At 42.6% G+C, this 13,517-nt stretch overlaps 1 long non-coding RNA gene across 4 annotated transcripts; it reads right to left on the reverse strand.

Moving 5' to 3' along the window:
• Positions 1–4,215: 4,215 nt before the first annotated feature.
• LOC138104326 (uncharacterized) lies at positions 4,216–13,206 on the reverse strand. 4 transcript variants are annotated; one of them, XR_011148014.1, is made up of 5 exons: positions 12,036–13,204; positions 11,575–11,828; positions 11,352–11,449; positions 10,425–10,555; positions 4,216–7,538 (listed from the first exon to the last, which is right to left on the reverse strand). It is a non-coding gene; the product is annotated as an uncharacterized lncRNA (long non-coding RNA). The 4 variants fall into 4 exon arrangements; XR_011148016.1 differs by lacking the exon at positions 4,216–7,538 and having other exon boundaries at positions 7,556–10,555; positions 11,593–11,828; positions 12,036–13,206; XR_011148013.1 differs by lacking the exon at positions 4,216–7,538 and having other exon boundaries at positions 7,556–10,555; positions 12,036–13,202.
• Between the last annotated feature and the right edge of the window lie 311 nt (positions 13,207–13,517).

Here is a 13,517-nt window from a genome sequence, read left to right on the forward strand (position 1 = left end):
TACCCATATTGCAAGTGTGCCAGGAAACAAGCAATGCCTGATTTCCCAAACATTTTGTGTGATGGGAACTTCAGCTGGCCACTTCCTCTTCCCCAGTTCCTTTAGCTCCATGTTCTTTGTTTTCAGCCCTAGACTGAACATCCTCCAGCATCCCTCGTTTTGGGGCAAAGTACCTGATTTGTCCCCGTGCTGTTCTTGTGTGAGAAGAATAATCATTACTGGTACAAATTACAGCAAAACCTGCCCTATGCCATTCCAAACCTTCACGTACTGTACCTAACCATTGCTTTTATCACCATTAGTGATGGTGTCTCTATTGGCATTGGTGCAGCACTTGAATCAATGAATGTTTTCTTTGCCCGTTGGGAACTCCCATCTTTGTATATAGCACAATAAAACCTGCAGATTTCCCACACAAAATCCTAACTAGATTCGAAATGCTCTGAATTGTGAAGAACACATAAACGTGGTGTAAATTCGCAGTTCATCCTCGCTCTGATTTCTAATTTGTCTTCAGGCAGGTTCGTTTCTAACCGAGCAGCACGAGAGGTGTTCGATGGCAGTGAGCAGAGCGATAAACACCTGACCTCTAGTGGCAGCTGTCTGGGCTCAGTGGGAAGGGAGAGGGCTGGAAATGTGGGGGAAAAAGGGATTATGGAGTAAACTGGAACTGTGAAATGGAGCCTGAACTTCCATTAGTTGCTTTGTCAGTTTTTGTTTAATTATCTTTTCTACCGAAATCTCAGTTCAGAATCCAGGGTATTTCTGTTTCTGAAACTTTTCTTCGTGTTTATTACTATGTTTAAGAAGTGTGTGCACAGTCTTCCAAAAGAAATACAGCAATATCCTAACAGGTTTTGTATCTTCATATAGAAAGCTTTTGGTAAGTTTGTCAGTTTGGTTGTTTCCCCCTCATGCGCACACAATTATTCAAGAAGCCCATTTGGGTCCTCATTAGACTTCATTTCTGCTCCTCACTGACACAGAACATTTCCCCAGTGAAAATACATACTTCACTATCAGCACTCAGGACATCAAAGCTTTCCTTCCTATTGGGCTAAAAATACAGCAGCTATTCCATAAACAAAGGTCATAACCTTACTAATCAAGTGGTTAACCCAAATATTAAATCCCCTTCATTGAGAAACAACAGTCTTGTTTTTAACCCCTGTAGGATTAAATTTCAAAATGTTGGTTTACACAAACTTTCTCCTAAGCAAAAGACCATTGTCTGGAAGCTATGGTTAAACCTACTTTTCATTACAGCTTTGTGAGGCCTTCAGACCACCAATACAATCTGTTAATGTGACAGTGGCAAAGCTGCAGGACTGGAGCAATGGCATCATTATTTTCCAGCTGGAGTTAGAGTAACTCATGCTTATTTCCTGAAGCCAGAGTGAAAATGAAGCTACACATGACTCAAAGCGTTCTGGACATTATAAACAAGTCAATGCAGCCATATGAAGAGATGATTTCAGAAAAAAAAAAAAGCTGTGCAAATACTCTAGCCCATTTAAATGCTCACATTAATTGGGACGTGGTGGGGTAAATCTGGGGTTTCCTAATGGCTGACAAGTGCTGATTTGAGAAGGGCATAGAAACAGTACTATATTGTTTAATGTTTTTCTTAAAAAACATTAAATTAACATAGTTATGTCCAAAAATCTTATTATGTTTGAGCCATTTATATGTTTTCTATTTAATAAAAAAAAAATTCTGCAATATTTTTATCTAGTAGCCTCTGAGAATCTGATTTTTCTTCTCTCTGTTGAGACTAGTTCAAACTCTCCTTCCTTACCTTCAAGGTGCTCTGGCACAAGCCCAAGATACCCAATGGCTTGTCCTACACAAGATGTCCAAGTGAATTAACAAAAAAAGATGTGAATTTAAAGTGAGTATAACTCGAGCATATATAATTTCTCTATGGACACTCATTTAGGAGTCAGCTGGCCATAATTACCTTAACTTAATTCACACTCAAAGTGAATTAAACTGAAGTGAAATAATGGTTTATCAATATGGGAGAGACACTGTCCAATAAACTTGGTGTAAATTCACAATTCATCAGCTGCTGTGCTCTAACTTCCCTTGTGGAAACGCAGCGTGCCCTCAAGGTGCCTTTGTATGAGGTAACTTAATTTTTTTAGGGGAAAAAAGAGGCTATATATGGAAGTGTGGGCTGATTGATAGCAGGTGCAGAAGTGATTGGATTTCAATGGTGCTACACTAGAAAAAGGGTCAGCATACATCATCTGTGCAGCTGAAGTTTCTCTGCCATTTTGGGACCACAATGGCACCTTCTGTGCTATAGGGTCTGTTTTGAACTGCAGAAAGCCAAATAGCATTTTTGATGTTTCCATAGCAGGGGAACAGCCAATTAGTACTGAGTACCTGGTGTACCGTCGACTCATATTTTTATTCACTGTTCAGTAAATCACCATGGAGGAGTGCAGAGAAGCCCTAACCATTTCTGAATGAAAACAGCCAAAAGCAGTTATATACTAAAATTTACACTGTTACCCATCTTGGTTTAACTTTACTGAGTATCTTGGTATTAATTTCCCCCTAAATGATTTCCCACCTTTCCTTATTCATTAGATTAAACAGCATTTTTCTGTTAGCATAAGCAAAGCAGTAAGAAATATGGAGAAATATCCTATTTGCAATACTCCTTTAAATGTAACCAGCATCATCAGGCAGTCTGTGACATTATTACCCAGTTAGGAAAACATCCCTGGCCCCATTCATTCAGCCGTTCCTGCTCATTTTTCCAGGCACAGAACGTTTGCGCCGTAGCAGGCCTTGTCAGATTTGGAGCCCTTCCAGTACCTGATGAGCATATTAACAGTGCTCCCATTCATGGCCCAGAGCCTGCCAGTTCCATCTAATTTTAGGGAAGTTGCTATTTATAGTTGGATGGCTGTGCTCGCTCTGGTGAAAGCCTTGCCACTGCTGGGCGTGGGGGGGAATTTATATTTTTGTGCTGTTTTAGTTGGCACATGCAAAGTTCATGGTTGTAATTCACCCAAGTCCAAAACACTCTGCCATCCTCCTCAAGGAGCAGCGATGCTCCATGTGAGGATTTGCACCAGGAACACTGTGGCACTGTTGGCTGTCTGGTTCTCATCCAGCCATGTGCTGACTGTGTCCAGGCACAGGTGACCCAGAAGTCAGATGACAGTACAGAATCACAATCTTTGCTAAACTACTATATGCAGAAAGGTTTCAGGGTCCTAAGGATGGGGGAGAGGGGGAGAATGTGGAGCCAAATCTCTCTGTGCTGTAATACCTGTAGTATGGGTTGATCAAAGTGAATTCCTTTTGCCTTGTTTCCAAAGAGCACATTAATAGCAGTAATTATAATACCTACCTTTGCACCACAGGATTTTGTCAGAATTTATTCCCTAACTTTGCAAGTAGTGTTAAATGCTGAGAAAAGTTATGGGGAAGAGATTCTCCAATGTAGACTTGGTGGTCAAATTTACTTAAATAGGCTATTATGACTTAGGCATTTCATTAATGTACCAAGAACTAACACTACACTGTGTATGTATGTACGTGTGTGTGCGTGTGTGTATGGAAAACTGAGAGAGCTGAGAGGAAATCAGCATTACAGTTCATTTTCTCTTGCAGAAAAACTGCCACATAAAAAGTGAGAACTCCAAAACTATTTCATTTAGAAATGCAGTGTTCAAATCATACATAGTCTGGTGCTGTGAAGTTGTATAATGACCCTTGGGAAAACATAAGTTGACCTCTTCCAGTTCAAAAGATACTTCATTATGTGTTTTAGTAATTGATAATTTCTTCCCAGTTTTAATGGTGTGACAGGATGTTGGTTGAAAAACTAAATTCACTTTTTGTAAATTGAAATTGGGGCTCAGCTCATTTTAGACTTTCAAAAAGAATCCTGACCTTGGTAGAGGAAGGTTTGAGTCACAGAGTTTCAGTCAGACTGTAGCGTTTTGGCTTTAAAACACCCAAAGTTGATAGTGTCTATTCTTGTTTGTCTCTCCATAGGCCTCTGGTGTGCGTAATATCCATTTCCTAGATTTGTAGGAGCTGCTTGCAGGGGTTGTTTACTCTCTTTCTGATGTTATAACTTGCTGACATAGAATACATGTGCTGCTCATCCCTCATTCTTGCTCCAATAGACAGGAAGACTTAGAAGCTGGAACAGATACAACTATGAGAGTAAAAAAAAAAATCCTTGTACTCATCAATCTTAATTGCATTCCAATTCCTAGTTAATTTGTGTATCACAACAAAAAAGGAACGTTGAACCAGCAGAGATTCTGGTTCAGCTGAAATTCATATTCAGCCTGGCTGGGATTCTACTGAGGCAGAGCTGAACTGGAACTGAACCAGAAAAGCAGTTGAAGAAAGAAATAATGGCGTAATTCTGTGGCTAATGTGGTTCACAGGACAAAAAGTATTCTTTTCTCTATTAAATTGTAGCTGACTGCTGCATGTGATAAAGCCCATGCCCATGGTCCAGCAGCCATGGGCTGGCAGAGGACTGTCATTTCTCTGACATTCAGAGCCAGAAGTGTGTTTAGCTGTCAGTAAGTGTTCATCTCCCGTCCTCCTCTCCAGCTGAAAAGAGATGTTCCAGGAAAACGACGGGTTCAGATGTTACTGCAGATACAAACTGCAGTGCTGCCTAATGAGAATCACAGGTAAAGCTGTAACAGCTCTGAGAGGGCCTTAGATTAACAAATATTTGTACTGGTTTGAGCATGAGTTAAGTCCATGAGGATGCGCCCTGTGTGTTACTGGCAAGGTAACATTAAGCAATCCTTGCAGCTGCAGGAGTATTTGGGGTTTTTTAGGGGTGTACAAAGAGGGGTTGTGAGTCCAGAGGGTTTCCTGTCACCAGCAGCCCCAAACCCTGCAGGGTGGGTAGAGCACACACACGTGTCCCACTGAAAGACACAGCAATGATGACATCTCACCCGTGTCTCAAAACTGCGTGGGACCAGGGGAGGCAGCCCTTCTGCCCTGTGCCCGCACCACAGGTTTTCCCTTGTGCCCTCAGGCCAAAGGGGCATCCCCTCACAGCCAGATTTCCAAATGCTTTGATTCAGCCACTTCTGAGAATCTCCTCCATGCACAGCTTTTCACAAAAAACCCCACCACAATTTGAGAGACTCCCTCTTCCTGCACAGGCTGTCAAATCTCCCTTTTTTCACTACATCAGCCTTTCTGGGTTGCCTGTCTTGTGTGGCTTTATGTTGTCTATTACGCAAATTAGTCATACTGTCCTTATTGTTTGCATTTTACATATCCTTGCAGCCTTCCCAGAAAAAGCTGACACATTATTGCTCTTCCATGAATTGTACTTTCTTCCACATGTTCTTGTGACCCATGGAGACATTGTGCTATTTTTCATTGTTATATTCAAGCCCAACGTGGTTTCTCTCCATAAATGCCTCCAGTGAAACCTAAAACCTGTTGCTTGGCACTGTATAAGGGAGAATAAAAAAACTATGTGGTGACCAACCCCAGAAACTTCTGGCACCACCTGGTGGGTTGGGGCTGGGTTTTGCAAGCACAGAAACTCATTGTCTCCATGCTTCTTCCTGGGTTTTATCTGGCACTGGTACTCCTACTCATCCCAGCCATTTTAGAGCATTGATGAGTTAAATTATAGTGACTTTGTGGAACGATATTGAACTAATTAGCCAGTATAAAATTAGTGGCTTTTCATACACCTGTGGTACTTGAAGAGTTGGTGAATTTTCCTTTATGGAGAACATCTGGCTGGTATCAAGGCAGGGATTATAACCTCAAGGTAGGTTTTTGCCTATATGCTGAAACAAGACATTTTTCCTCTACAGCTAATATTTGCCTTTTTTAGCTATTCTGAGGTAAAGAAATTGCTTCCATCTTTCCTATCCCCATTCCAACTCTTTATGTTTGAGGTGTATTCTAGTTTATTGTTCCCAAAGCAAGAGCAGCAAGATCATTCTTCAGTCTCGACTGATGCTGTGCCCCTAGAAAATTTAGACTTTTATAGTCATGGCCTTCCACTCTCTCTTATGGCAGTAATTTTAGGGTCTATAAACACTGACATCTGTATCCAAAGTAAAAAAAAAAATTGAAATATTGGATGGATCAGTGTCTCCACATCAAGGAATCTTGACGGCTTTTAATTTCCTTTTGCAAGTTCCTTGCTGCTGCAGTTTCTCTCAGTTGGTATGAGCCAAAGCAGTCGACTTTTTTTGTACTACCATGCTGCTTAGGACGTTTTCTGATCAGTGGCAGCCAGCTGGCCAGTGGCTTTACCCATCCATCTCATATTTCTGAACATTAAAGCTGGGCTTCCTAATTTGCCCAGACACTGTAGCTGCCCCAGAGGTTTTATCTCCTCAAGTCTATATCACCTGTAATTACTTCTTGGGAAGCCACTTGATGTTAATTTTAGTCTTTTTAGAAAGCATCCAGCTCTTATTTAAGACTATTTTGGTATTTTTGATTTTTGTGTGATTGTCAGAGTTCAATTTTTTTAGCTGTAGCAGTTAATCAGCTTTCAAAATCTTGCCTATTATTTCCACTGGGGAGACTGACAAAGATACCACCTGTACTTTCCTTTTGTAGACAAGGAGAACATCCGTTCTGTAATGTTTTTCCCCAGCCAGACCTGTTATGCATTTTTTTCCATGAGCATCTCACTGTGGCTTTTAAGATTTCATGCTGTGTAATTCATTTTTAATAAACCCTTCACCTGAAAGGTTAAAATTTAACCAAGCAGCTAAACTGCTCATGTCAAAGCCAATACAAATAAGCCTCCACTGGGGACTAAAGGAAGTAGTTTTGTAATTCAGATTTTGGGGGGAAAGGAGCACGAAATCGAAACAGAAATATTTAGTAGTGCCAAAAGGGAAAGTAACTTCTTTTAAAGAGCAGCTTTATATTAACTCAGTTAACACTTGCTGCAAAAGAATTGAAACTTTGTATAAAGGCACTATTGTACATGGAAAACTTGTTAAATAAGTAGGAAGGGAGGAAGGAAGATGTGAAGATAGAATCATACTGGGGGTTTGTAAGTCATAGCTAATGTTTCAATGCTGATCTTTATATTGCTTCTTTAGGGACTTTCTTAAACAGAATTTTCTCATAATTTAGATGCCTCAGTTTCTACCTTTTGCCGAGAAGCTTCATGTGCATCTCCCAGAATCGCAGACAAGTCTGGCAGCTGAAGCTGTACCCCAGATTCCCAATGTCTGGAAGCTGAAGTGTTTGTTTTGTAGTTGGGATGCATCTGTAGATGTAAGACTTCCACACACATCCACGTGTGTGGTCATGGATGCCCCAGCCTCATCATTCTCCAGCTTCTCTTCAGATCCAGTTCATTTCAGCTTGATGTGTTATATATTAATCTAGTATTTCATTTTTCATTCTTGCCATCTTTAATGCATACACTGACAGTCTTGGCAGTCTTGCTGAAACATGATCTTCTGAGCAGCTTCCCAGTGTCTCTCCCAAGCCCTCCCTGCCAGCTCCCCTGTACCTCGATCTCCAGTGGATGTTTACACCTGCAGGTCAGAAACAGCATTTCTGAAGCCTCTTTTCCCCTGTTTTCCATGACTGCCTCTTTCACATGATGAAGTTAAAAGCTTCGACAGCTGCTGAATATTGAATTGCAGGAGACCTTCTGCTTGGTTTGCAGAATCTCACACTCTCAAGAGTTCAGATACTGCTTGAGACAAACTCTCACTTTGAAGACCAATTCACATGGAGTTATTTTAAGCTGATGTATACTCTGTTCACTAGAAGATGACCTGCTGAGCAGGAGGAATTTGTATTTTGAAAAACTCAGATCAGATTGATCAGGCTCAGCTTCAGACTCTCTCCAGCATCAGATTTCTATCTCCTGACTAAGCCAACTTCTTCCACTAGAAGTTCATTTTGCTCCCAGCTCAACTAATTATTTTTTCAACCTGATCATCTTGTACATATGCAATCTCTGTTGAATTTCCATCACCTGTTGAATCATTCCCTATGTCCTCCCTTCCTCCTGCTTCTAATTTTCTATTTTCAGGATTCCCTTCTCCTTTAGGAGAGAATAGACAAGTTTCATTCTTAGCTTGGCTGGCAGCACCTTTAGCCCACTAAAAATTTGCTTTATCATCAGGCTGGACATATTTCAGCATTCAGGGCATTAATTACAAGCACCAATTCTGCCTTTCAGTGACTTCTGTATGTTAAGCAATGCAAACTTAAAATAGATAAACGAATAAATACTTTTCTACACTGAGTCTATCATTCAATCAGAAGGAATGTAAGAAGAGATAGGTAGAATATTCTCCTCAGAATGTCCATTAAATTTTGTTTTTTACAGAATATTACTGTGCTTACTATGCTTTGAATATTGAGATTTCTTATATGATTTGAACTAATTTCTCCCTGATTTACTTTTTTTTTTTTTTTGAGGTCTCATCTTTTTATAAGAACCTTGCAGTAGGAGAGAGTTAATCTCTGTTTCTGAACTTGTTTTGGTACTGAAAGAAATTAATTCTGTATATTGAAGCTGAATTTTAGATTTTTTAAATCTTTTTATTCCAGTATCTACATGAACATATTGATCAGGCCACAGCTACTCAGGACTTGTTGGGATGAACCTGGAATTTGATGCCCACTTTTGGCCCCCCAGCTCAAGAAAATGAAAGACATTGGGAGACACTGAAGAACTGGAGAGGGTCCATTGGAGAGAGGGTTGGAGAACTTGACACATGAAGAAAGGCTAAAGGAAGTGGGTTTGTTCAGCCTGGGGAAGGAAAGGCCCAGGATGGGTTTAGTCAGTGTCTCAACACCCAAATGAGGTGGTTCTAGAGGAGATGGAGACACTCTTTTCCAAAGGATTCCTGGTGCCAGGACAGGAGGCCATGGGCACAAGACAGTTTAGGGGAAATTCCTTCTGGATATAGGAAAAAACTAGTTCTTCAGCCAGAAAATAATTGAGCAATAGGCTTCCCAGAGAAGAGGTGGGACCTTCCTTAGTGGAAATATTAAAGATTTTGCTTGACAATGCTCTGGATAATCTCATTTAAGTAAGAAGAGGCAAGTTCAGGCTGCAGCATGCAGTGCTAGGAGAGACTTAAGGCACAAATCAACAAAAAACTGCATTTCATTAAATGTTTATAGAAGAGCAGGGCTTGTCTGGTGCTAAAGCACCAGCAAGACATTTCCTCAAAGTCACCAAGCTTCCTGAAAGCCAAAACATCATGCACTGCACCGGTGCTGCCATAGCCATGAACTGCCAAACACAGGGCCTCGTGAAATTCCAGCAGTGCCTGGCTACTCAGCACACAGAAGGTGTCGCTGGCTCGCTCAGATGAGGTGAATAACTCACCAGCTGGTAGGGCCAGGCATGTACAGCAATGGGAGCTCAGTGCCTTTGGGGATCAGAAAGTCTTTATATAGAACCACAAGGCACTCGCTGCATGCTGAAGGTTTGGAGGCTTCTGCAGCGACACTGAAATCTGAATCATCCAGTGCCTCCAGAAGAGGTCTGTGTATTTCAGATGCCAGAGCGAGAGACCGAATCAGCAGATTATCTATCTATCTATCTATCTATCTATCTATCTATCTATCTATCTATCTATCTACTTTTAGTTAAACTTTTTGCTTGGCTCTGGAGCCTGCAGCATTTATTGCAGCCAGGGAATTGAGGTTTCCTACAGCCCAGAGTTGAGATGAAGGACACTACATAGCCAGTTTACAGACCTTCAGTACTGATTTCTGCTTGTAGCTATGAAGTAGAAAACTACAGGTATGTTTAGGAGTTTTTGGCTTTTTTGGACCTAGATATGTCACCAATAGAAGAAGGAACATTTTCAAGGCTCAGAGCTGATCAGAGTTTCTGTTATTCCTTTATCAGTATGGTCTGTCTACGGGTGCATAGGAAAGAAGAGGCTGTGTTCTCCTGAAAGTGTAAGGCATAAAGCCACAGCAAGTGTGAAAGGCTCAGTCCCCTCAGTCATCCTCTCTCTGACTGTTCTTACAATGCTTCCTGGCCTTGCTAAATAGAAAAGTTAATTTTTGTGCCCTCAAGTTTGCTGAAGCCTTGGCAGAGAAGCATACAGGGTGATCCCTGTTCTACAGAGAAAAACATCATGTGCCCCTTTCTATGCTGGTGCAGTGTTTTGACCTTTCTTCCTTTAAATATGCATTACATGGCCCAGCAAGAAGTGCAACAGTTTAGGCTGTGACTTCATACTTTCATTCAACATAAAATATGAGTTTTGTGTCCCACTGGAATGGTTGTAATTGAGCACACAGATCAAGTGCACAGGCAAGAGGCTCCTGACAGGAGAAGTGGGATCTGATTAACATCTTTGTGGCTCTTGCACAAGCCAAGTGTGTCACCAAGGTAGGAAAACACAATGCAAAAATTACTAATTAGCAAACTACATGATTACCCCTAGCAAAGTCTGCTGTCAGCTCAGGCTGCTTTCAGCTGAAGTCCAGCCCTGGCCAAAGTGGGGGACCCACACACACACACAGAGACTCTGAGATTGATCTCCACTGCGCTTCTCAAGCCAAGTCACCCCTGCAAAGAAAACACACCAAAGAGAAAATCAGCTAAAGGACAGCAAGTGTAGCACTGTGACAGCTTCTTACCAAAACTCTTTAAAGCCAGTGTTCCTGCCATGAAAAAAAAAGCCTCTTACAGCTTTTAACATAACTGAAAAAGTTGTTTCAAAAATGAAGCTGTGTCCTTCCCAGGATCCACCCTTGGCTGAGACAGGAGTGCTATGTACACTGTGCTCATCCACATAAGCCTCTCACTCTTACAGCCAAGGGCACCACAGCACCTTCCACAGAAACAATCTCCACTGATTTACTATAACAGCCAGGGGAAAATCATCTCTTTCTGAGCACTTTGAATATGCCCTTCCCTAGGTCTGTTAATGCATGAGGTGGGATCCAGGTGTTCCTCCTCACCTTTTCTGCATCATCAATAATGAAAGACTAAGCTGAGGACAACCACCTGGCAAAAACACCGGAACTCCTGATGAGGGGAGTCATCAAAACTACAGTGAGGAAAAAAGGAGGTAGCATGTTCATATTGTACCAGGTCTTGCCGTATGTCAAATTATCAGTGATACAGCTTGTTCAAAATACACAAGAACTGATTGATTTAGGTATTACACTTAACATGTGCTGTAGGGTTAATGTTTCCAAGAGGTATTTGTTTTGATGTCATGATAATCAGCACACACTGTGAGGATATAAGCATGAGAAATTCAGTAATCAGTTGAAAAATAGAGAGCTGGGGAACACAAGGATCCCAAGGCTAGTGGGAGGCCACACATCTCCCCTTTTGGCAAAGTGACGTCACTCACCCTTCTTTGGATGCCACTCTTGAGGAGACCTGGAATCTCAGGAGAACACCCATAGCTGAGACCTTCTCAGGCAAAGCCCAGGCTTTGAGGAACTGCACCTGGGAAAGAAATGGCAACAATGGTGTGACCGACAGAGTATCAAACCTCCTGCAGATTATTTCCAGCAACTACTTTATTTGTTTTAACCACATTCTGTGTTGAAAACTAAAGGGGTGCTGCTTACTTTATCAATGCAAGTCACCTGTGAACTTGGTCAAGAGGAAGCAGTTTTGTGGTGACTGTCAGTGCTGATGTCTGCCTTACATCTCACAAGAGTCCAGACTTCTAAAAAAAGGTGCTTCAAATCACTCGTGGCCTGTGAAATTCCCAAAGAACATCTGGGGACCAGCCTGGTTCAACCCTTCTTGCTCTAGAAAGAGCTTACAGTGTGAGCAGCAACCAGCAGCTGGAGAACTGGAGAGGATGTTGCTCTGGAAGCTTAGAAGAACAGGTGAACTATTATGAACTGTTATGTGCCTTCCAAAAAGAAACAGACCACCAGCATCCCTCCCCCCAAATAAAACCAGCAAAACCCCCACACCATGGGAACCTTGCTACAGGCCTAGGCTAGAAGGGAGACAAATTTTCTTTCCCCAGCTAGAGAAATAATGATAATAAATCTGAATGAAAGGGAGCACACCAGACCTTGTTTTATTAATGGCCAGAATGATACTGTAGCTGGAGGGAATTACAGCCCTCACCCAGGAGAGAAAAGCCTCCTGTTCTTGGCTTCTGGTTCAAGACCAGGCTCTCAGCAGTAGTCACTGGCTCAGGACTCAGTTGTTGGCTGTAATTACAGCTTCCCTCCCCCTTGCCAGCTGTTTCCCTTTGCAGTTTGAGGCAGTGTTTAAGGCAGGCCATGGTCCTGCAGGTGACTCCCTGCAGCTCTGCCCTTGTGCTCAAGACATCTTGCACCTGCTGCAGGTCTCACATTATCTGTCTGCAGGCTAAGGGCAAGGCCTCTATTTTTCTTGTGTGCTACAGTTTAGGAATAATTGATGAATCTATGTAAATAAAGCTATAAAGTAGAACTGCTTACAGCATTACTTTCATTGTCCCACAGTCCTAGCAATGGAATTGGGCACAGCTTTTGTTCCATGTCTCCATGAAGGACTCTCACAAACGATTCTCCTTCAGCACTGAAAGCAGAGGAGCTCTGCAGCACACCACTGACCTGGAAAACCCTGAGCTGGTACAGTAAGAGATGTCAGGAGACAGAAAGGCTGCCCGGATGAATGTGGGGTTCCTACCCACCCTGATGCTGTGTGTCCTTCTGGCACTCTGTGTTCAAAATTCATTTAATTCACCAGTGGCATTTTGGGATTTCCTACATGTGCTAAATCGTAATGAAAGACATCCGCTGATGGCAAAGTCTCTGGGCTCAGAGGATTATGTGGGGTAGGGCTGCCTGAGACAGCCCAAATCCACTTGAGATTGAAAAGGTGTGAGCAGTAAATAAAAGGAAATCCCGGATCACCATATAGTGTTCAGCTCCCACACATTGACCTCCTTTGGTCCCTTCTATATTTTGTTAAGATCATATTTCTTTACGTGCTGCCTGGCTTAAAAGCCATCATAAATCTGTGGCATGTAGCAAGAGTAACAGGGAAGGCACCGTGTAACACAAGGCGCTCTAATTCCATCCCAGGCACTCGGAGGGAGCTGTAAATCAGTTTGGAGACGCCTTAGACAGGAGAACCGGGGGGAAGGCTGGAAGGCGGCTGCAGCCTGGCCCCTGCCACTGGAGCCCATCTGCCCTCGGGCCAAGGTGAGCACACCTGCCTCAAAAAAAAGAGTTCTGATGTCTCCAGATTGAACAGTGATAAAACTACTTTAAATACTCCTTGGGGAAAAGCACACCCGCCTGCCTTTGGTGGGAATGCCCTGCGGGATGTGCCACACACTGCAGGTGGGAGCATGGCCCGGCCGCCACTCACGCCGTGCGTGTCCAGGTTTGCCTCCACCTGGCGTCACCTGTGGACACCAAGCACCACACCTGGCTGGGCTCACTTGTGGCCAAGCCACTCTCGTGTCCCAGCTGCAAACACAGCTCTGGGTCAGGGAAAGTTCCACCATCACCGTGGGCCTTTCGCAGCTGTATGTGAGTGATGGCTGGTTTGGAGTGGG

The sequence above is a fragment of the Aphelocoma coerulescens genome, chromosome 1A (assembly GCF_041296385.1).
Source record: "Aphelocoma coerulescens isolate FSJ_1873_10779 chromosome 1A, UR_Acoe_1.0, whole genome shotgun sequence".
Taxonomy (NCBI): Eukaryota; Metazoa; Chordata; class Aves; order Passeriformes; family Corvidae; genus Aphelocoma; species Aphelocoma coerulescens.